Source organism: Cyanistes caeruleus, unplaced genomic scaffold, assembly GCF_971803275.1.
Source record: "Cyanistes caeruleus unplaced genomic scaffold, bCyaCae1.hap1.1 HAP1_SCAFFOLD_94, whole genome shotgun sequence".
Taxonomy (NCBI): Eukaryota; Metazoa; Chordata; class Aves; order Passeriformes; family Paridae; genus Cyanistes; species Cyanistes caeruleus.
In genome coordinates, this window is record NW_028255897.1 from 79357 (window position 1) to 103721 (window position 24365).

Below are 24365 nucleotides of genomic sequence, written 5' to 3' on the forward strand. Positions count from 1 at the left end.
TTCCTGATCCGCCACCAGATGATCCACACTGGGGAATGGGCCTATGAGTGTGGGGAATGTGGGAAAGGCTTCAGCTGCAACTCCCAACTCATCACCCACCAGCGCATCCACACTGGGGAGAGGCCCTACGAGTGTCCTGAGTGTGGGAAGAGGTTTCAGAGCAGCTCCCATCTCCTCAGGCACCAGCAGATTCACACGGATGAGAGGCCCTTCCGCTGCCCTGACTGCGGGGAGGGCTTCAAGCACAACTCCACCCTCATCACCCACCGGCGCATCCACACTGGGGAGAGGCCCTATGAGTGTGGGGAATGTGGGAAGAGCTTCAGCCACAGCTCTAACTTGACCATCCACCAGAGGACCCACACTGGGGAACGGCCCTATGAGTGTGGGGAATGTGGGAAGGGTTTCAGCCAGAGGTCCCAACTGACCATCCACCAGATGATCCACACTGGGGAGAGGCCCTATGAGTGTCCTGAATGCAGGAAGAGGTTTCAGAGCAGCTCCCATCTCCTCCAGCACCAGTGGATTCACACGGATGAGAGGCCCTTCCGCTGCCCTGACTGCAGGAAGGGGTTCAAGTACAACTCCACCCTTGTCAGGCACCGGCGTATCCATGCTGGAGATGGCCCTACAAGTGTCCCCAGTGTGGGAAGAGCTTCACCCAGATCTCTAACTTGACCCAACAGCAACAGAGGCACTGGTAAGTGAAGCCTCTGCCTCGAAGCTTGGGCCCTGCGAGCCCAGGAAGAAACTCCATCCTGGGCCCCTCGTGAGGTGACAGCCCAGGGATTTCTGATTGGGTTTGGACCCCTGGGGTTTTTCCCTTGCTGTGTTCCCAGTGGTCCCTGACCTTGAACTCCACCCTGGTTCTCAAACCCCATCTCCCTGCCTCTGTTTGGGGCTGTCTCTGGATCTGAGTTTGTTCCTGAGCTGAATAAATGGTTTCCTGAGCAGAATCCCATCTCGTTGGTGTCCCCGACTGGTTCCTGGTAAATGTGGCCTCCGTGGACATGATGTTGCGGCCCCGGAACGCAAGACCCCACAAAATTGAGACCTGCCCCCAGAGCCCCCCAAAATTCCCTAAAATTCACCCAAGTCCCCCAAAATTCCTTTAATTTCTTTAAAATGCCCTTTTTGTCCCCCTCCAGGACCAGGTGCCTCGGCTGGATCTCAGGGACAGCCCCAGGAATTTGGAGGGGGTCTCTCCTCCCCTGCCACTCCCAAGAACCTGCTGCTTTTGGGAAAAAAAAAAAAATTAAAAAATTCTTTGGATTCAAGGAGGGGTTCCCCCATTTTTGTCACATTTTTCGGGGGTTCTCCCCCAAATTTTATCCTTTTTTGTTTTTTGGTTTTTTGTTGGGTTTTTTTTTCTATTTTTTGGTGACTTTGGCATTCTTCAAAGTGGGCTTTTTTTGGAGAGGGTTCCCACAATTTTTTTGAGGGGTCCCTCAATTTCTTTGGGGGGAATCACCCCCTCCCTCAATTTTTCCTCTGTCCCCCTTTCCCCAAAATGGGGTGGGGGTGGTCTTTTTTTTCTTTTTTTTTTTTTCTTTTTACCTTTTTTCCCTATTTTTTCCCCTCTTTTTATTTATGTGCATTTAATTTGGGGGGACTGGGGCAGGAATTTTGGAGAGGTGTCGCCAAGGGTGCTGGAAAAGTTGGGGGCACTCCCATCCCCAAAAAAACGGGAAAAATCCCAGGAAATCTGGGGTTTCCCCCCCTACCCAAAGTGCGAAAAATGTGAAATAAAAAATTTATGTTCTCAGCTTTTTGGTGATTTTTGAGGAAGGGAGTTGCAATTTTGGGGGGCTTCTTGGTCACTGGTTTTTTGCAGGGGATCTCCTGAGTTTTGGGGTGGAATTTGGGAAATTGGGGGGAATTTGGGGGTTTGGGGGGGAAATTTGGTGTTTTGGGGAGAACTTCTGTTTTTTTAGGGGGAGGATTTGGGGTTTTGGGGGGGAAATTTGGGGGTTTTGGGGAAAAATTTAGGGGGTGGGGAGAATTTTGGGGGGAAAATTTGGGATTTTTGGGAAAATTTGGAGTTTTGTGGGAAATTTTTTAGTCTTGGGAGGATCTGGGACTTTTGAGGGTGTATGGGGGGTTTTCGGTTTTGGGGGGGATTTGTGAGGAATTTTGGGATTTTGGGGGAGGAATTTGGTGGTTTTAGGGGGAAATTCAGGGGTCCTGGGAGAAGTTCTGATTTTGGTAAGGGGGATTTGGGGAGAATTTTTTTGGTTTGGGGGAATTTCCATTGATGGGGAGGGGTCCTGATCCCATTGAGGAGGGGCACTTCGGGGAGGGGTCTCAAGTGGGATTCCCGATTTTGGGGCAGGGTTTGGGTTGGATTTGGGGAGATTTTCCAGCGATGGGGAGGCATCTCAGGAGTGCGATTTGAGGAGAGGTCTCATCAGAGCCCCATCCTGAGCTGGAAGCGAGGGGGATGTTGGGAGTGGAATCTGGGGAGGATCCGGGGGGAGATTTTCCAGCCATGAGGAAGGGTCCCGGTCCTGGGGCAGTTCCTGAATTTGGGGAGCAGTCTGGAATTTGGGAGGGGTCTCATTGGGGCAGCAGGAGGGGATGGAAGCGGGGCACAATGTTGGCACAGCCGCTCTCCAGGGGGGCCGTGGGCAGCTCCTCGGGGGGTGCCGGGGGTCGCGGCCGCAGGCGCTGCAGCAGCGAGGTCAGGAACAGGAACAGCTCTGCCCGCGCCAGCGCCTCCCCCAGGCACAGCCGCTGCCCTGTGGGGAGGGGGCGTCAGCACCGCCCCACCACAAAGGGTTGGGGGTCCCAAAAGGGTCTGTGATCCCAAAAGGGTCAGGGGGTCCCAAAAGGAGCTGGGGGTTTCAGGGGTTGGGGATCCCAAAAGGGCCTAGGGGATTCCAAAGGGTCTGGGGACTTTGGGGGCTATGGGATCCCAAAAGGGTCTGGGGTTCCAAGAGGGTCTGGGCTACCCCAAAAAGGGTCTGGGGGGTCCCTAATGGGTCTGGGAGCTTTGGGATTGGGGTCCAAAAATGGTCTGGGTGTTTCAGGGGTGGGGGTCCCAAATGGGTCAGGAGTACCCACCCCGAGGAATTTTGGGATTCCAAAAGAATGTAGGGCCACACCCCAAAGGAATTTGGGGATTTTTGGGATTCCAGAAGGATTTAGGACTTCACCCCAAGGATTTATGGGATTTTTGGGGTGCCCACTGGCCGAGAAGGGCACAAAGGCCTCATTGCACTGGAACTGACCCTGCTCATCCAGGATGTTCCCAGGGTCAAATTTTGAGGATTTTTGAAGGATTTGGGGTTGTATAGGACCGAGCTCAGCAGGGGGTAAATGTCTGTGTCCTGTGGGGTCAGGTGTGGGGCCAGAAGTGTCATTTGGGGTCAGGTGTGGGGTCAGAGGAGTCCTTTAGAGTAATTTGGGGTTATTTGTGGTGATTTGGGTTCATTGGTGTCATTTGGGGTTACTAGGGTGTAAGAGACAGTCTGAAGTTTCCCTCATCTGCCTCACAACCATTGCAAGAACAGAGACCAAGACCCTGAAGACCCCAAGGGAATTTGTGCAGGGGTTCTGGCCTGGTTGAGGTGGAAGCTTGCCAGGTGATGGTTTGCAGGTGTGCTTGTTGTGCTGTCAAGGTACACTGCCTTCATTCCTGCTGCTGAGCAGGGACTTGTAAGGAGCGGCCTGTTCTGTACCTTACACCTGCTTCCCAGAGCAAGGGGTCTCATCACAATAGCCTGGGAATTTCCCCACCTCTTGGCCAGCTGCCCCTCGCTTTGAAACAGACTGTAAAAGTGACTTTTCCAAGTTACTTTCTTCGAGAGAGATGTCCCCATGGAAGAAGACACCAGTGACCCTGTCTCGTCTGTTGGTAACTATAACCACCTCTTTTCTCTCTTTACGTTGGCTCTTTACCCCTCTCTCTCTCTCCTTCTCTCCCCCTCTCATCTATCACATAATCCTTGTTGCTGGCACTAAAATAAAGATGCATTATTGCTGTTGTGATTTAAACTGAAATCCCCTGGGGTCCTTTTTGCACTCTGAGCTCAAACGAACCTCTCACGACTCCCACTTGTGTTAGGGGATCGTGACACTCGGCAGCGGGGTGACCCAAGGTGCGGCTTAGAGCAAATGCTCCACGGCACAAGGATATTGGTAGGCACATGGTGGAGACAAGGATGAGGAGGAGACCTCCAGTATGGGTTCCAAAGGCTTTTACTCCACTGCAGGGTCCAGGGACTGAAGACTGAGAACACAACTGTGTGGGGGTTTTTATATGGGGGAGGCCAGAGGGAGGGTACAAAATTTTAACCAATAGGAAGAAGCTGTGGGAGGAGTGGAAGGTTCCATTCAACAATACAATAGGGGAAACAAGGGGAGCAGAGTGGGTCACATGGGCCAATGGGGCATTGGAGATCAGGGGATTTCCAGAGGGGTGGCTCAGGTAGGAGGCTGGCCTAAGGGAAGACTGACAAATGGGTGTAATGACAGATGGGGAACATGAGAAAACAAGGGGTGGGCTTGAGGCAGGATTTGATAGGTCAGTAGGAGGATACAAACTAGGAACAAACCAATGACTTAGGGGAATAATGGGAGAAACCACTCAAACAAAACACACCACAACAATAGAACTGTTAACCATTACAGGAGGTGGCATCTTCAGGAGGCAATGGGTGTGAGTGAGCCCTTGCCACATTGACACTGATTGTTCTGTGTGGAAAGGGACACTGAGAACTTGCCTCCAGCATTCTCCATGGATCTCAAACTGCCATGTGCCAGGGCTTCCAGATAATCCATGTTCTGATCTCAATCTAGATAGGAGCACAGATCAGAACCCTTTCCATGGTGCCGCCAGTGGAGCCATGTCCGCCTTTGTCTGTCAGGAAAAGGGACGTGGGCAGAGCGGGCAGGTGCCACCCTGCTCCATTTGTGCACCAGGCCTGAGCCTCAAATGTTTCTGGTTTCTTAGCTAATTTCTCCCTGGCTCCTCTTTAACATGAGCAAGAGAATAGCATCACACAGTCCAGTTTGACAAATAAGGCTTGTGAACAACTGAGTGCTTCCGCTAAATTAAAAACGCAATGTGCTTGAAAGCCGACCTTCTGTTTGCCCAGGCCTCCTCACCTCTGTAGATGAGGTGACTTTATACTGCTGGTATGTGGGTTTTAGGAGTATGTGGGTTTTTATCTGTGATAGAGATGAGGAAGTGTTGAACTCGTTCCAATGAGCTGCCAAAAGCAGTGACTTTAGTCCCTCTTTGGCTGGGGAGTAGCACCGGCCTTGTTGAACGCAGGCAGCAGCACGAGCAGGACTCCTCCAGCAGCAGGGACACGCCACAAGCCAGCAGGGAACTGTGGCACCAGAGGGGACGGTGGCACCAGAGGGGACGGTGGCACCAGAGGGGACCGTGGCACCAGCCATGCCCAAGGTCTGAACAGGGTGGCAAAGTCGGTGGTGCTACCCGGCTGCATGAGCAGCCCAGGCAAGGCGTGGTGAGGAGCCAGGTCTGGGGGCCATCCAAGGAGTCCTGTCAAGAGCAAATGGTTCTAATATTCTCTCTGGGATGAAAAAGGAGCAATCTTTAGAGTGAACTCGTGCTAATAAATATTTGCTCACATATGGTGGGGTTTCTCAGCAAATGGGCTTTGATGGGAAATTTCTGACCACATTTAGTTTTACTCTTTAAGTCGAGCACCTGAGTATCTTTGTTGAGGAATAGAGAATTGTTTGTAGCTCAGTATTTTCTCAGGAGGAGCCTTACATTTTAGCACAGGAGGAAGGTAAGGCAAAGTTTAAAAGCTTTCCCCCCTGAAGTGACACACTTTCTGAGGAGTCTGTGAGGAGAATTCCCCTCAGCCACTGCCAGGGCTGTTTGCCTCCTCTGCAGGCTCAGGATTCTGGGAGTTCCACGAACCTCAGCTCCCACAGTATTTTCCTCTGAATATTTCTTGTTGTGCAGTACACAGAGAGAATATTTTGTGACAGATTCTCCTCTGGGTTTTGAGGTGAATCTCAGTAATTCTGTTGATTTTCCTGTCCAGACGAACTTTTGGTAGATAGGAAGGAAAAGGGAAGAAGTAACATGGAAAATCAATTGCTCAAAATCTGAGAGGCCCAAGCACAGTAAAAATGAAGTCTAAACTGAAGAATTTTTTTAATTTTTCTTTTTTCCCTTGGTAGGTGGGGTAAAATATGAAGTGTTAATAAAGTTCTTTGAAAAGATTTAGCAAGCACCTAGCTATATGAAAATCAAAAGAGTGAAGGATGAGACAGGGCATGGGAAGAATCTTCAGCCCTTCCCTGTTGAAAGTAAAACAGTAGGAAAACTGCCTCTGGCTGTTACCCACAGGTAACGTGTTATCTGTAGCCAAGAGCAGATGGCCCAAGCTGTTGGTGGCCCAAGCCCTGCCGTGGCTGGCCCACTTTCAGTCCTAGCTGGACCAGGGTGGCCGGCTCGGGAGGGGAGGAGGTGGGGGGATCTCAGGGGGCTTCTGCTTCACAGCCGGGCTGGGGGGCCGTGGAGGAGGCACGGAGTGCTGGTGTTCTGCTTTCTGGAACGATTCCTCCTTCTGAGGCCACGTCTGAGAGCTGTCAAAGCGGACAGTCTTTGGGCTCCCTGGGGGCGAGGGAGAGTCGTGCCTTCTTGGCCGGGAAGCTGGAGCTGCAGCAGGGCGACTGTGGAGAGAAGAGGTGGCTGAGGCCCCCAGCTGCCGCTGGCACACAGGGACCCTCCTGCACAGCAGGGCCCAGAGCTGCCAAGGCTCCCCAGCACGGCTGGAGCTGCTGGCACAGCTTGGCCCAGCTGGACAGCTGCCCCTCAAGGCCCTGGAGAGCAGGGGATGGCTCTGGGCAGGGTCCCTGGCCAGGAGCAGGCCCCAGAGCACCTCTGCCTGTCAAGGGCAATCTCGTCCCCGCTCTTTCTCCTGCCCACCTTGCTTTGCCTCTGCCCGCTGCTCCTGGGGCTGCTCTTGGCCAGGCAGCCTCAGTGGCAGCCAGCACTGGCTGCAGCCCCAGCGGGCTCCCCAGGACAAGGCCCAGCAATTAAGAGGCCAATGAAAGCCCTGGGCAGCAGCAGAACTCTCAGCAGAGTTATTTGGGCAGCCAAGGACTAGCCACAAGTCCACAGCAGCCTCACTGGGAATGTTTCCTGTCTACAACAGACTTTCAAAAGAAGCTGTTTGAGGGAAAAATGAACGAAACACTCACTGTTTTCTCTTCCAGGCATACCAGATTCCAACACAGCATAAAATGAAGAAATGCACCAAACAAAGCAGGCCTGCCATTAATTCTAGCCAACAGCGTGTTCCCTGACAGAAACCTCTTCCAATGCCCTTCTGGGAATTGGGAACACGTGTTGTGCTGGCTGCATCTGTGGGAGCAATGGGCAGCGTGAGCCCGTGCTGTGATCCACTGCTGAGCTGGCAGCATGGTGGGTATGTCCAGGATATTCCCTGTTTCCCTCAGAGCTGGGGCCTGCAGGCACCTTGCTGTCCCTTGGCACAGGCTGTGCCACCCAACAAAGCCCAGAAGGCCAAGAGCAGAGCCCGGGACAGCGCAGCTTCTTGGGCAGTGGCTCCTTCCAGGGACACGGGCCAAACCCATCCCTGAGCAGCCACTGCCACCCCTGACCCTCCCTGCTCTGTGACAGCTCCCCCAGCCCAAGGGGACAGAGCCAGGCCCTGTCAGGGGCCAGTGCAGCCCCTGCCCAGTTGGGAGCCAGGGCTGGCTGTGGCTCTGGGATCGCAGCAGGGCTCCCACTCGGGGCTGCTCCTGTGCCTTGGGCCTCTGGATGCTTAGGGCCAGCTCCAGGAGCAGCTGCAGTGGGATGGACATTGGTGCAGGAATCCCGATTCCCAGGGGCTGGGAATGAGCTCCAGAGGCCTGGAAGCCGAGGCACCTCCAGCTTTGGCTGCTGCTGGGCCGTGCAAGGAGAGGCCCTGTGGGAAGAGCTGCTGGCACACAGCCCCACCGAGGGCTGAGCCCAGCACAGCAATTACCTCCTGTGCCTGGGCCCATGCCTGCAATTGCCTCCCTTCAGGAAATGCCGCCTTCCATAGAGCCTCTCTGTCCATCCCTTGAGAAAGGAAGAGGCACAGCTGGATCAGATGGAACCATCACATAGCAGGGAAGTGGCCTCTTCAGGAGGCAGTGCTTGTCAAAGACATGGAAGAGGATCAGGAAAAGGCCCAGGCTCTCTCTTGTCCAAACCACCACCTCTCCTGATCTGCTCAGAGACCAGGAAGTTGCAGAGGATCTCAAGGTGTGCATGGGCCATGGCGCAGTTTGGGCAGCCTGCCTGCTGATGCCAAATGCCTTCCTGCAGAGGCTGGGCAGAAACTGCATCCAGGCCAGGCTGGGAAACAGCCCTGCAGGGCTTGAAAGCAGCAGCAGGGCAGCGAGGCTGCCATGGATCCCTTCCCATGGTGCAGGGCATGGCATGTCCAGAGAAAGCCCCCGGCTGCTGAGTCTCAGGAAAGGCTGAGGGACATGGACCCACCACGCCCTTTGAGCAGTTCCTTCTCTATTTCTTTCAGGATGTGGTGTGACTCAAGTGATTCTTTCTGTCCTGTGGCTCTGTTCTTCCCTCTCAGAGGACCTTAATAAAAAATAGTTCCATTTCCCAGGAATGGATCCCAGAAAAGCAATGCTCAGCCTGTGGGTACAGCAGGGACACACCACTCACCCCTGCGATGGGAGCCGGGCTTGCGGGCAGTGATCAGCAAAGGAGCTGGGAAAGTCCTCCCTGCAGACACACCTGTAACTCAACAGCCACAGAAGCTTCTGTCACCTGCTTCCTACCAGGTTGTCAATGATTATTCCTCGATGGGACACTGAGAACATACCTGCAGGAAGCTCCAAGGGCTTCAAAACTTTATGCAGCCAATCTAATGGAGAATCCTTCCTGGGAACCTCATCTGGAAGGGAGCACAGATCAGAACCATTCCATGGTGTGCTGGGATCGCCTTCAACCTTAGGGAACTGGGCACTGCCAGGGGGTTGGGTAAGACCATGGGAGCAAGATATAAGTGGACATGGAGGAAGCTGTAGAGGGGCCTGAAATGCTCTGGGCTGGCTCCTGGTCACTCTCAACACTCTTCCCATGCCCTGTGCAACATCCCTGAAGGGTGGGCGCTCCCCAGCAGCAGAGATGGCAGCTCAAGCCTCAGCAGGGCTCAGGCCCAGGGGCACAGCAATTACCTCCTGGGACTGTGCCTGGCATGGCCTCCCTTCCTGCAGCAGAGGCTGCCCATGAGCCACTGCTTCCTCCGGGAAACGCTGCCTTCAGCACAGCCTCTCCATCCACTTCTGCAGAAAGGGACAGCTGGATCAGATGGCAGCATTCCCCACTGGGGAGGTGGCATCTTCAGGAGGCAATGCTTGCCAAAGACTTGGTTAAGGACCAGGAAATCATATAAACTTTTGGGATTGGCCAGGGCCCTCCTTTCTCCAAACAGCTGCCATTTCTGATCTACCCGGAGACCAGAGAATTCTACAAGATCTCAGGGTGGGCATGGCCTGTGCTGCCGTTTGGGCTCCCCGTCAGCTGATGCCAAATGCCTTCCTGCAGAGGCTGGGGAGAAGCTGCAGCCAGGCCAGGCTGGGAAGCAGCCCTGCAGGCTGTGAAAGCAGCAGTGGGGCAGTGAGGCTGCCATGGATCCCTTCCTGCTGTGTTGGGCACTGCATGTCCAGATGTGCAGAGAAAGCCCCCAGTTGCTGAGTCTCAGGAGAAGGCTGAGGGACATGGACACACCTTGTCCTTCCTGCAGAATTTTCTTCAGCATTTGCCTCATGGGTTTGGATGGCTCATGGGGTTTCATAACTCCTGTAGCTTTGGTATTGCCTCTTGGAGGACCTTAGAGGAAAATAATTCCATTTCCCAGGAATGGATCCCAGAATGCCAATGCTCAGCCTGTGGGGTCAGGAGGGACACACCACTCACCCCAGTGATGGGAGCCAGGCTTGTGTGCAGCAACCAACCCAGGAGCTGGGAAAGTCCTCCCTGCAGACACACCTGTAACTCAACAGCCACAGAAGCTTCTGTCATCTCTTCTGATCTGAACAGGCAGCACTGAGCCACAGGAGCAGTGAGAGGATCACACAGGGCGAGGGCACACATGTGCATGGCTCTGTCCTGGCACCTGCAGCGATGCTCTCCTGGCCAAGCCTTGGGCTCTGAGCTGGCAGCTCTCCCAGGGGGAAAGGCCTTCACCTACCCTCACCATCTTCCAGTGCCTCAGTCCTGGGCGTGGGTTGGGAAGCCAGATCACCTTCAGCAAGAGGCTTGGCTGAAAAAAGAGGTAGGACAGAACAGCTCCTGTGGCTCTGTAGGAGACCCTCAGGCTCCCTGGGGCTGGCAAAGGAGCCATGCAAGGCACAGCCCCGGGACACAGCCCTGGGCCCGGCCCCTTCCCTCTCTGCTCTTCTCCATGGCTGCACAGAGCACATGGAAGGAGACACTGATATTACACACGGGAAGAAGATTGACAGCTAAATGCTCCTTCTTCCCACTGGCAGTGACCTGTGGGATCCCTCAGGGCTCTAGAAGGGAGCAGGGCGAGGTTTCTAGAACCCAACAAGCCTGAGATTATGTTAAGAGATATGGCAAATGCTCTTGCCACCTTGTCATTTTGTGTTCTGTCAGTAAAGGGAATAGAAGAACTTGCCTCCAGCATTCTCCAAGATATTCAAAGTATCATTCAGTAGCACTTCCAAATAATTGAGGTTGAGTTCCAAATCTAGAAGGGAGCACAGATCAGAACTGTTTCCATGGTGTGCTGAGATCCCCTTCTACCTTAGGGAACGGGGCAGTGCAAGGGAGTCGCGCTAAGGCTGTGGGTGCCAGATGTCAGTGGACATGGCCACAGCTGCAGAGGGGCCTGGGGGCTCTGGGCTGGCTCCTGGTCACTCTCCACCCTCTTTGCAGGCCCTGTGCAGCATCCCTGGGAGAGGTGGCTGGAGCAGCCCAGGCTCCACTGGGGCCCTCTCTCTGCCACAGCTGAAAGAACTGTAAAAGCAATGGGGAAGAACTATAGCAGGCAGTGCCACAACTGTCCCTCAGGCCCTCCCTCCCTCCTGCCCACATTCTGCTGGGACAGCTCTCCCATCCCATAGGGACAGAGCCAGGTTCTTTCAGGATACAGTGGAGCCTTGCCCTCCCCCTCTGCCTATTCCCCACCATGGGCACCCCTTTGCAGCTGCTGCCAGGTTTTGGGACCTGTCTCCCGTGGAGGGACCCCAGCAGGACTGCTCAGTAGCCAAGTGCCCTGAGCCTGCTGGGGATAATTCCACTGGGCTGTGCTGGTCTTGTCCGGGCTGTGCCTGCACTGCCAAGCAGCAGAGATGGCAGCTCAAGCCTCAGCAGGGCTCAGGCCCAGGGGCACAGCAATTACCTCCTGGGGCTGTGACTGTGCCTGGCATGGCCTCCCTTCCTGCAGCAGAGGCTGCCCATGGGCCACTGCTTCCTCCGGGAAACGCTGCCTTCAGCACAGCCTCTCCTTCCGTCTCTGGAGAAAGGAAGAGGGATACATGCATCAGGTGGGGCTGTTTGTTCCCCAACATGAAGGTGGCATCTTCAGGAGGCAATAGTTGTCAAAGATATGGGTAAATTTCAGGAAGGCATCCAAACTTTGGAGCCAGGCCAGCCACATCTACCACAAGACTGGGAAATTGCAGGGGATTTCAGGGTGTGCATGGCCCGTGCTGCAGTTTGGACACCCTGACAGCTGATGCCAAATGCCTTCCTGCAGAGGCTGGGGAGAAGCTGCATCCAGGCCAGGCTGGGAAACAGCCCTGCAGGCTGTGAAAGCAGCAGCAGGGCAGCAAGGCTGCCATGGATCCCTTCCTGCTGTGCCTGGCACGGCGTGTTCAGATGTGCAGAGAAAGCCCCCGGCTGCTGAGTCTCAGGAGAAGGCTGAGGGACATGGACCCACCACGGCGTCTCTCCAGATCACTCAACATCTTGTGTCCTGTAGGTTTGTTCCTCCCTCTAGGAGGATCTTAACAGAAAGTATTACCATTTCAGATGAATGGATCCCACAGAACCAGGGCTCAGCCTGTGGGATCAGCAGGGACACACCACTCACCCCTGTGATGGGAGCTGGGCTTGCGTGCAGCAACCTGAAAAGGAGCTTGAAATGTCCTCGCTGCAGACACACCTGTAACTCAACAGCCACAGCAGCTTCTGTCACATGCTTCCTGCCAGGGTGTCAGTGTTTATTCCTTGTTGGGACAGTGAGAACATACCTGCATGGGGCTCCAGAGGCAGAAAATCTTCATGAAGCCAAGCTGCTGGAGAAGCCTTCCTACCACCCTTGTCTAGAAGGGAGCACAGATCAGAACCATTCCATGGTGTGCTGGGATCCCATTCTGTTTTAGGGAACTGGGCGCTGCAAGGGGGTCAGGTAAGGCTGTGGGTGTCAGATGTCAATGGACATGGCCAAAGCTGCAGAGGGGCCTGGGGAGCTCTGGGCTGGCTCTGGTCACTCTCCACCCTCTTTGCAGGCCCTGTGCAACATCCCTGGAAGGGCAGTGGGACCAGCCCAGGGCCCCTGAGGCCTCTCTCCCTCCCACAGAGAAAACCCTCCCTAAAGCCCTGGGGAAAACCATCCCCAACACTTCCCAGGGAGAAGGGAGCACTGTCCCAGGAAAGGGAAGCCAGGCCGCCGGCTCACCTGCTCGCCCTGCTCGCCACGGAGCAGCCTGGGCAGCCCTGTCAGGCAGGGCCACTGCCAGGAGGAGCAGGAGGAGGAGGCGCAGAGCAAAGGCCATGGTGCCTTGCCCACTGCCAGTCCTGCAGCTCTTGCTGCCACCACTGTCCTGACACCGCTGTCCCAATGTCAGCACCGCTGCTGCTGCCGCCGCTGCTGCCACAACAGTCGTGGTCAAGGACTGACTGCTCGGTCCTTGTGGTGCTGGGCAACCACGGGGCTCTGGGACCTCTGTGACCTCAGATCCTGCTGTCACCTCAGCCTGCTGTCACCCCAGAGCCTTCTGTGACCTCATGGCCTTAAGTGTCCACCCCAAGTGTACTCCCATCTGTACTAGAGGACTGCTCTGACTGTGAATCTTTGACTTCATCAAAGAGTCATTGCTAAACAAAACCTTGGTTTTGCCTGCTGACATTGCTGGACAGGCAGTGTCCCAGGAGATGCTCTTGATGGTTGCCTCTTTTCCTGGGCATGGCACTGGAGGAGGTCCAGGCCCAGGTGATGCCACTGAAGGAAATGTGCCCTCAGCCCAGGGATGCTCAACACAGACTCCCCCAGCCCCTTGGGGCCCTGCCTCTGGTCACAGCAGCCCCTGCCTGGCTCCTGCCTGCCCACACCAGGGTCAGCCCTGCCTGCTCCTGGACATGGAGCTCAGCCAGGGCTGGTGCTGTGTGGGCTTTGCTGGTGGTACCAGCCAGACACTGGGGTGAGAGCTCCATCTCTTTATTGGAACAGAAGAGCTGTGCTGGGCCCTGCCCTGGCAGGAGGGACCCACCTTCAGTCCAGGCCACAGAGCAGGGCGGGTCCCTTCAGGGACACAGGGCCTTGCTTTGGGTGGTGGCAGCATCTGCACAGCAGCAAGCTGGTAATGCAGTGTCGTGGTTTTAAACCAGAAACTAACAAAAAAATGACTTCTTTTTTGCTGTGAGATATGGATTAGAACAAGAGCAAAACAGGCTTAAAACTTAAAAGGAATAAAGAAAGATTATTGACAAAATATAAGAATAAGAACACCAGAATAAACTTCCAGAAAACTCTTTTTATCCCCTACTACCCACCATTCTTTTGTTCACATGACAACACGGAGAACAAAGAACCTTGGAACTTTGGTGTCCAGAACAGTCCCTATTCTCGCTAGAGTCTTCTAATCAGTCTTTGTAGAGGAACAGAAGTCTCTTTCTGCTAATCTATAGAGTTTCTCACAAGAAAACTATTTCTGCTATAGTTTTCTATTGCCCTGATGTCAGCTGCCCAGAAATGATGCTACCAGAGCTCACTCCTCCCATTTCACATCACTCTGAGGTGTGTATGGGCCATGAGTCTAGGGATGGCATTTAAAGGATGAGTTATTCAAAGGCAAAAGTCTTCTTCATCTGTCTTTGTGAGCTCTACTGGAAAACAGTTTTCTCATTGGCTCTCAAGGCCTCAAATTTTCACTTCACCCTGTTCCAGCACCTCACTGCACCACAATCACTCTATATCCAATCATAGTAATAGAATACTAGTACTATATACTCTAGGAGTGGCTCAGAAGAAGGGGCTGCAATCCCCCAAGGCCTGGGCTGCTCCAGGCCGCTCCTGGTGCCTTGGGCTGTTGAAGGGGTGCCGGGGTGGCCTTTGTGACACAGGCACAGGGTGCCGGGGTGGCCTTTGTGACACAGGCACGGGGTGCCGGGGTGGCCTTTGTGACACAGGCACGGGGTGCCGGGGTGGCCTTTGTGACACAGGCACAGGGTGCCGGGGTGGCCTTTGTGACACAGGCACGGGGTGCTGGGTTGCCCTTTGTGACACAGGCACGGTGTGTCAGGGGCCGTGGTGACACGGGACCTTGCGGTGCCCAAAGTCCATTGTGACATGGCAGAGCCCCGCCCCGGCTGGGGGGTATATAAAGGGCTTGTGGGGCCTGGGTCAGTCCCAGGACAGTGGCTGTGTCCAGGTACCTGTGTGCGCCAGAGGACTGCAGGCACGGAGGAGGAGAAGGCGAAGCCCAAGTCCCAGCCCCCCAGGCCCTGGCCCGGCTCACAGAGAGCCCAGGCCTTGAGGGAGCAGCAGGAGGAGGCTGAGAGGGCAAGCAGAGGGAGGAGAGGAGCCGTGGAGTCCTGCACTGAGGAAGAGCCAGAGCTCTGCCGAGGAGAAATGAACAAGTTCCAGCAAGGGACTCCAGGGGAAGCCTGCACTGAGCCACAGCTGTCCCCAGGAGAAGCCCAGAGCTGCCAGGAGCTCTCTGAGTGGGATGAAGGCCTTGAGCAAGAGCTGGTCCAAGTATGGGGGAGCTACTGGCATTTGCGGGACTGGGATGAGGGCAGGGAGCAAGAGCCCTCCCCAGTTGTCTCCGAGTGGGGCGAGTGCAGGGAGCAGGAGCCGTGGCAGGCGGACAGCGATCACTGTCAGGAATTCTCAGATTGGGAAGAATCTCCTGAGCAGCGGCTGTCCCCAGGAGAAGGCACGAGCCGCCGGGCACTCTTGGACTGGGAAGCTTGCCGCAAGCAAGAGCTGTGCCAGGATGGCCAGGAGGTGACTGGAGGCAAAGCAAAGAGAAAATCCTCCAGGTCCAGCTGGGATGATGACAGTGATGGAGAGCTGGCTCAGGACAGCAGGGAATACTGCGACATCCTGTGCAGCTAGCTCAAGGCCTGGCAGCGGGAGGATGATGACTGGGATGAGGTGAGCGTCCTGGAGCTGCACGAGGAAGGAGAAGAGGCCAGGCAGCAGAGACTGGCAGATTTAGCCCAGGAGGGAATCCTGCTGCCTGTCCCTCGAGAAGCTTGGGTGGAGTGCCAGGAGCCCAAGCTGTGCCCACAAGAGCAACTCTGTGCCGGGCCTGGCCCTCTGGCAGCCCAAGCCACGGTGGAAGATGTCTCTTCTTCTGGGCAGCTGCTTCCCCACAGGAAAGGCCGCTCGCTCTTGAGGCGGGCACTGCGGGCACTGCGGGGGCTGCAGGCGCTGCGGGGGCTGCGGGGGCTGTTCTGCTGCCCCTGCCTGGCGGCACAGCCACAGGGTCAGTGCCCGCTGCCAGCAGTGCCGGGCTGCAGATGGCGGCTGCCCCGCGGCCTGCTCAGCGCCCTGAGGGAGCCGCACGGGCTGCCCCGGCCTGCGCTGGCCCTGCGGGCCGAGCCGGCCCCGGCCGCTCTGCAGCACCCCTGGGGCAGCTCCCCGAGGGCACACGGCAGCCCAAAGCGGCACCCAAAGGGGGACCCTCGCTGCCGGGGCTCAGCACCGCATCCCGGCCCATCGTCCGGCTGGGAAGGCACCTGGAAAGTCATCGGCTCCCAGCTGCAGCCTGGCACCGCCAGCGGCACCCCTGCACCGGGTCCCCGAGGGCCACAGCCACACGGCTCTTGGCCTTTTGCAGGGACACTGGCTCCAGCTCCTCCCTGCTGGACTCCAAGGCCATTTCCTCTCCTCCGGAAAGGACTCCATGCTGATCCTGGGGCACTTTGGCCATGAGGAATGGACACAGACAGGAGGTGTTGCTCCCAGGACACGACGGCGGCCTGCTGGACTGCAACACACACAATTCTAACAAAAGAAAAGAAAGTTGTGTTTAGAAAGTAGTAGTAGGAAAGAAAAAAACCCCAACCCCCAACACCCCACCCCCCCACTAAAACCTGCATAAGACCCTCCAGAAACCAAAAAATGATAAAGAATAAGAATAGGAATATTAGGAAGAAGAGGTAGAAGCTGAAGTAGATGAAGACATAGTAGTACTTAAAACATGGAAAATTAAGAATAAGAATAAAATGTTGGAGTCTAGAATACAGAGTGTGTGCCCTTGTTTCTGATACTTAGTTATAAGATCCAGGTATAGGTTCCCCCAGGCAGGGCAGGTCCCTGGGTGTTGCCCCTGGCCCAGATAGTTTTCAGATGGGAAAAACTATCAGAAGTAAGGTTTTAGAAGACAAAATGTCTTCCCTGCTGACAGCACCGTAAGGAATAGCTGCAGGGCAGAGTTTAAAAACAGAGGTTCTCTTGACCTCTCTATGGCCTTGCATGGTGCTCAGCATGATAGATCAGGGGAAAAAATATTATAGTGGTGTGGCAGCAGCCTCAGGGAGACAAAGAGTTACATTGTCCCACCCCAAACCCCTTGAGAAGGGCGGCCCAGGAGTTCTGATTGGGTTTGCGTCCCTGAGGGGTTCTCCCTTGGTGTGCTTCTACTGCTCCCTGACCCTGAACTCCACCCTCAAAGGTGGAAACCCTCGGGGGTTCTGTCCCTCAAAAACCCCTGCTGTGCCTCTGTTCAGGGCTCTCTGTTCTGGACCTGACTTTGTTCCCATGCTGAATAAATGGTTTAGTGAACGGGAGCCCGTCTCGGTTGGTGTTTGATGCTGGTCCCCAGAATCCTGCTGCTTCTCTGGACGAGATCCTGGAGCTGCAGACTGCAACAGCAGGGTATTGGATGAAATACACAAATTGACACATTGGGGGACGCAGGGTCTATGTGACCACTCCTTGAGGGAGAACATCTGCATAGGGGTTTATGATATAGCAAAGGCCATCACTCAGGGCTGTGTAATGTGTCAAAGGGTAAACCAACGAGTGATGATGAAACCCGTACCAGGGGGGAGGGAACTAGCGGAGAGACCCTTCCAAAATGTGTAAATTGATTTCACAGAAATGCCTCTAGCACAGGGATACAAACACCTGCTAGTGATCGTAGATCACCTGACCCATTGGCCAGAGGCTTTTCCCACTTGGAATGAAACAGCGAGAGTAGTAGTCAAAATACTTTTGGAACATATTGTCCCCAGGTATGGGTTAATCAATAACATAGACTCGGACCAAGGCCCCCATTTCACTGCCCGTGTTCTCCAGGAAACCACTGAAGCCCTGGGGATAAAGTGGAGGTTACACACCCCATGGCATCCCCAGAGCTCCAGTCGGGTAGAACGGATGAATAAGACCATAAAAACGACCTTAACCAAGCTGACTCTGGAGACTAAATTAGATTGGATAAAATGTTTCCCTTTGGCTTTATTACAGATAAGAACCCGACCTCGAGCAGATTTAGGGGTATCCCCCTATGAAATGCTATTTGGACTCCCCTTCCTAATTACTCCTTACAGCACTGCCCAGTATACTGAAGGGGAAGAAACCTCAAGGAGGTATTTGGAAACTGTTGTTAAAACTTTAGAAAACTTTAGGAAAAAAGGGTATCTCCCTCAAACTCCTCCCTTTGAGGTAGACACACACCATATCAACCCTGGGGATTGGGTATTGGTAAAATCTTGGGCTAACTCTCCTCTCACTCCAAAGTTTGAAGGACCCTACCAATTTCAACTCACCACACATACGGCTGTGAGAACCCGGGAAAAAGGGTGGACACACGTGACTCGAGTTAAAGGACCAGTGGCACCAACAGATGGGGAAGTCAACTCCGAAAAAGATCCCTCTAACTGGACTGTTGTCCCCAACACCAAGGACTTGAAAATAACCTTAAGAAGGAAACCCAGAGACTAAAGTCCCCAATCAGGAACTGGAATTATATATGTTTTTAAGTGATCTCTTGGCTGCAACATTTGTGGTTAAGTGTTTCTTTAAAGTTTGTGAACTAATGTTAAAGTGTTTTCCAGTTCTGGTTAACTTGTAACTATTATTATTATTATTATTATTATTATTATTATTATTATTATTATTATTTGAAAAAGTAAAAGACCCCCCCCCGCCCCTGCTGAATAAGGCTCCAATTTCCTAGCCAAGACTATATCCCTCCCTGGGCAGCTTTTCCCAAGACCAATAACGACAACAGTAAAAAGGAGAAGGACAAAAGAAATAATAAAGCCGTAAGCCTTGGACCCAGACCCGCAAAAGAGTGTGAGGAAAACCCCAAGAGGCAAGACCAGGGGAGATCAAACATGGTTCCTGCTGGACTCTTGGGAGTCACAGACTGGAGGGAGCCTAAAAGGATCATCACAAGGCTCATGGTAGGTCTGGTGACAGCAATGCACCTCACCAATGCCATGGGGACAGACTCTTGCATGAAATGTTATTATCCCTTGTATGATGGGGAAAATCTAGGGTCCCTGGTAAGGGTCCACACAAATTTGAGTCCTTCTTGTTACAACAAATCACAATTAGAAGAATGCCAAGAAAACGGAAAAACATATTGGATTACCAGAAATAGGGCCACTTTTAGAGAACGTCTTCTGGGAGACTGTCCCATGAGGGATACTTGGCTGTGCTTTGAAAAGAACGAACCAGTAAAAGGTGAAACTGATGTGGTAAAGGAGAAAAGAGTGGACATGAGGGTGGGAAATGAAGAATAGGAAAATTTGAGTGGGAAGAACTTGTTCATTGATTCAGCTGAAAAGATCAGCAAGGAATTAAATATAACTGATTGTTGGGTATGTGGGAGTACTAAAATGTCTGATATTTGGCCCTGGGAGGGAATTAGCTTGAAACCTCGAGAAATTTTAAGCATAAAATGAACTGGGGAAGGCCAAAGAACACCAGGGTATAGGAGAAGGGAAAAATGGGAGTTAAAGGCTAAGGTAATTGGGGAAGACTGTATTCCACAAACTGGAAAAAGATATAGAACCCTGGTGGGGCGGATGGCATGCAAAAGATATAACGAAGAATCTAGGAACTAAATGGGTTCCCCCAGGAGCCCAACTGATATTGGTCCTTAGAGAAGAGGGAAAAAGGGTGCATTCATCACGAAGGATATAACCTTTATGAATGTGCAGAAAAAGGGATCAATCCCTTCTGGGGAATTAGAAGCCTATTAAAGCATTGGGAGTACCCCTATGAAGACAGGGAGGGTTTTTGGGAAGCCCCAGATGATTTCTTTTGGATCTGCGGGGATGCAGCTTATACACATCTACCAGGAGACTGGTCAGGTAGCTGCACGATTGGGGTGATAAAGCCAGCTTTCTTCCTGCTCCCGAAACAAGCTGGCTCAGAGCTTGGAGTACCACTATATGACAACCTAAAGAGGCCCCTAAAAAGGTAGAAGAGGAGTGTAATAAGCACAGGAGGGACCCAGAACTGGAAAGGAAGCATCTGGACCCTGGAGGAAATAATAAGAACTTATGGGCCAGCGACCTGGGCCCAGGATGGGTCCTGGGGATATAGGACCCCAATATACATGTTAAACAGAATAATCAGGCTCCAAGCTGTAATTGAAATAACATTGAACAAAACAGCCCTGGCTCTTGATCGTATAAGTGACCACCTCTCCCAGACCCGAACAGTGGTGTACCAACTCTGACTGGCAGTAGATTACCTTCTCGCTGATGAGGGGGAATCTGTGGGAAGTTCAACACCTCTGAATGCTGCCTAGAAATAGATGATAAAAGTGAAATAATCTGGAACATTTCTAAAGAGATCAGAAAAATCTCCTACTTAGGGAACCAAGAATGGATGCCGATCCTGAATACTGATTGGTGGGATAGTTTCTGGTCCTTTAAGGGCTGGTGGGAAAAGGTGGCATTCATTGGTATAGCGGGACTAGCAGGACTGTTATTTCTTCCCTGCGTCATCCCATCTATGATCAGAATGATTACCTCAGTAATACAGTCTAGCAGCACGATCTACAACTCATTAGAAATAACCCAAGAGAAGGGAAAAACTAAGATCCTAATGTTAGAAAGTTCAGAGCTGAAAGAAGCAAAAAGGGTATATGACCAATACCAAAGACTAAAGAAGTTTCACTACCAGGAGCCTGAAACAACAAATTGACACAGGCTGATGCCTGGTCAAATTAAAAGAGGGGGGATATTGCTATAAATAAAAATCCCAATGTTCAAATTATATGCTCCTGTTTCAATCCCAGTTTAGGTCCCTGGATAAGGGGTTTTGGTGTTGTTAGTCCCAAAAGGGTTCACTGTTAAGAAGTTCGTACTTGTTTTATCCTTGCATTTGTATCCCCATCCCTTATTCTCTTCCAACCCGTCAGGCAATTTAGCCGCTGCTGCCCAGGATGAACTTCCCCATTTCCCATAAAGACTTGCACATGGGTGCATATTAAAATCATATTACCACCTGGGAGCAAAGACAGCCCTGGACAACGAGCCACGCTCAGGGAACATCTGGAGGACCCCACTGTGGAGGCAGTGGGGACCTGGGGAGACTGGGTATGCCAATCCCAGTCCAGCAAGCTGGTTGCCATGACCTGGGCAGGACTTGAGAGGGAAGACACCCCTAGACCTTTCAGCCTAAGACAGAGTCTCTGGGTGATCCTGGCCAGGATAGAGGCTCCGGTCCTGCTGACAATGGATGATGACAGGCCTGCGTGATCCTCGACATCGACCACAGGGAGCAGCGGCGGCGGCGCGCACCCTGAGCCCCCACCTCTAGGCCCAGTTCTCTCTAATAAAGGCTTGTTAATGGGAGCAGAAGGTCTCCTGGCCCTTTAATTCACCGCACCTGCAGTGCCGGGGTAGGAGGCACAGCTGGGAGGAGGGAGGGGTGGGGAGAAGCTGGTTTTAGGGGTATTAATTTACTTCTCACAATCCTTCACTGAGTTTTTGGAATTTTCTGCCAGAAATCTCTCTCCTCCCCCACTCATCCACAGGTATTTGGGGCAGTTTTCTCCTTTTTGGGAGAAAACCGAGCGATGCACTGAGACACCTAATTAGAGGTGGGAGAAGTGAGGCTCCAGGGCTTCCCGCTGAGCCGGAGCCACCGAATACCCAGAGCAGGGAAAAGCGGGCCGGGAGCTGCGGAGAACTTTGTTTGTGTTCGGAGCTCAATGGCGGCTCGGGCCGGGCCCGTTCCAGGCCGGTTCCTCATCTCCGCCCTTCCCCTCACACAGCCCGGGGCGGGCCCTGAGAGCGTGGGGCGGGGCTGTGCCGTGTGCAGAGCCCGCCGCTGTCTGCGATTGGCTGCTTTTGCCGTCACTCGTGGTTCTGGCGCTCGCTGATTGGGCAGAGCGGGGACAAGCCCGGCCCCGCTGGCGCCCCCAGAGCGGCCGTGGGGCAGGAGAGCCACCATTGCTGGAGCGTCTGTGCGGGCCCGGCAGCGGCGGCAGCGGCCGGAGCCCGGTGAGGCGGCGGCGGAGCTCGGAGGCGGCCTCAGCCATCGCAGATGGGAGCCGCGCTCGGTTCTGCGGGGGCTCGGGGCTCGCTGCGGGCCCGGGAGGGGGCGGCAGGGGGCTGTGGCATGTGGCTTGTGCCGTGGGCGGCCCGTGTTGGCCCTGGCGTGAGGGCGCTGCGGGAGCGGCTGCCCGCGGTCTCCTTCCCGCTGGGGCCTCGGCAGGAGCCGGTGCCGGAGCAGCGCTGGCTCGTCCCGCTTCGTGTCGGTAGCCCGGAGGTGGCTGCGCTGTGCCCGGGGCTGGGCGGGAAAATTCCCGGCGCCAGAGGTTTGTGTGGCCAAAGGAGGCAGAGGAGCGGTGTGAGAGTGACTTTATTGCTGCCCAAAGGGAGAGGCCGTGGGGCATTTGCCGTGCGCTCTCTCCAGCTGCTGGAGGACGCGGCCTCGTTTTTGTCCTGATTTTCCCGGCCGCGTGTCCCTGTCCCTTTCCCCACTGGCGGAGGTGCTTGGAAGGTTCAGACTTCCCCATCTGCCTCCTGCATGTCCCGGTTAATATGTACCCACCACTTTTGTGTAACATCCGATATTGATGGCTCTGTTAAGTCTTTGTTCTTCTGGAAGTTCAGGAATTTAGCGGGACTTTGTCAGAGCAGCGGTCCTTGCCAATTGGTAACATTTTCTGAAAGTGATGCTTTTTCCCATTGCTTCCTTATGTGCAAGTCCGTGGCCCTGTCTGCAAGCAGATTCACTCATTGGCTCTGTTTTTTCTTCCTGGGTGTTCTTTGATTTTGGGATTGCTCTCAGTGCCCTCATTCGCTGTCCTTTTGTAGCCGTTTGTGGCTCAGGAGGCCTGGCTGCCCCCTGCATCCCCTTGCTCAGCTGCTGAATGAGCTGCACTCAGCAAGGTGCAGTGTATGGTGGAAAGAGGAGAGTTGCTGTAGAACATAAGAGGAGAAACAGCTTTCGTTTAACCCATGGTCGGCCAGGGAACCACAGAAATGTTGCCCATGCCCATCCTTTCCACGTTTGGACCAGTACATGAGCTCTTTTCTTATATCCTTTGTTATCTGTTTCTCCACTTTTCCTCTGTGATCTATTTGCCAGCAGCAGTTTGAGTCATTTAACTTTCCACAAACTCTGCCTTCTTTTCCTGCTAAAAGATAATCTGACCCCATCCCATGGTGAAATGTTTTATTCCTCATCTGGGTGGATTGGTTGGGAAGAAAATCAGGAACTGGAGCTGTCTGGTTGGGTATTATTTTGAGGACATCATGTAATCTAATTATACCATGGAAAGGATAAATTAGTTCTCTGGCTCCTGATATGAATTTGTGAGGGTTCCCATGGCCTGGTCCATGGTGTTGCAGGATTTGTTCTGGTGGCCATTCATCTTTTCCCCATTTTTGGGTGCTCCCTCCAGCCAGGGTTGCATCAATTTTTGGCTTTTCTCTAATTAATTCAGCACATACTTGGATTCCCAACGAATTTCCCTTAACTTGGAGCAAAAAAACCCCAGTGCTCTAATTCACCCTAGATAACATAGAAATTGAGAGCACAAGTTAAGGTGGGGACTGGGATGACTTCCCCCCATTTTTTATAGTGAAGTTTTCACAACATTCTCAATTAGCTGTTTTCCTTTTTACCTTAACCAATTTCTGCTGCAGAGACAGATATCCTCACTATTGGCTCTGCCTTCAGCTGTGCAAATTCCATCTGTGCCAGCAGGCAGAGCTTGGGGTGAGGGGCAGAGGAATTCAGCCCAATTCCTCCCCCAGGCAGGAACACCCTGGTACATTGTCCAGGCTTTGCCCCAGGGGTGTTAATTTGCATTTCTAAAGCTCCTCTGCTGGCTGCCTGGAATGAAGCTTCTCTTCCAGGGCAGCCATGGGATGACTCACATGGAGGGCTCCCTCCCCCATCTGCTGTTTCTTTGTTGGTTTTTTTTAACAATTTTCTATTAACTCTTTACATTTTAAAGGGGCACCTTTCAAACTCTTCTAGTTTTCAAAATGCAGCTTAAAGGTGAACATGGAAAAACCCATACCATAATTTTGCCATCACTAAGAGCCATGCACAAACATAAAAACAAAAATTAGAAAGAAATCAAGTATTTTCTTTTTCTTCTCTGACTAAAAACTGATTCTCACACCCCTGGCCCAAGCAGAACTGACAACAGAAAAGTAGAATTATTGCAAAAAATTCTTCTAATGGTGTAATCCTTTCACTGAAACTGTGAAAAGCAAAAACTCTCCAACAATGTCTCCAGAGAAATAAGGCATGACTTGATTCTGAACAGAATCATTTCAGCCACACATATTCTGCATCTGCAGAGAAAATCATTCCATGACATGTGAGTTTTACTAGATGTGTCCTGAACTTTAAGCAGTCTGAACCCATAGAAATCCATTGGTTTAGTGTTCATTGTTTCCAAGTTGTGGAGTCCTTAGTGTTTGGTTTCCTGTTGCACCCGGATTTCTGTGCCTCTGATGTGAATTAGGTCTGCACTCCTGGATTTCCTGCTCAGCCTTTTCCAGACCAGGTGTCTCCAGCTGTGCCAGGGCAGTGTCTGGGGTAGATGTTGGTTGATGTTTGCTGTTGGGCCTTGATAATTTTGTTGATTGTCGTTGTCTTTGTGGGAATCTTTTGGGCTGTTCCCAGTCTGTTGAGATGTTAAGCTCATCTCTGCTGAGTGGTGGAACA

The 24365-nt window shown here is 53.1% G+C and overlaps 1 long non-coding RNA gene across 1 annotated transcript; it reads left to right on the forward strand.

Annotated features, from left to right (window-relative positions):
* The first annotated feature begins 527 nt into the window (after positions 1–527).
* On the forward strand, positions 528–1765 carry LOC147646494 (uncharacterized). Its single transcript, XR_015281846.1, has 2 exons — positions 528–700; positions 1149–1765. It is a non-coding gene; the product is annotated as an uncharacterized LOC147646494 (long non-coding RNA).
* Positions 1766–24365: the final 22600 nt, after the last annotated feature.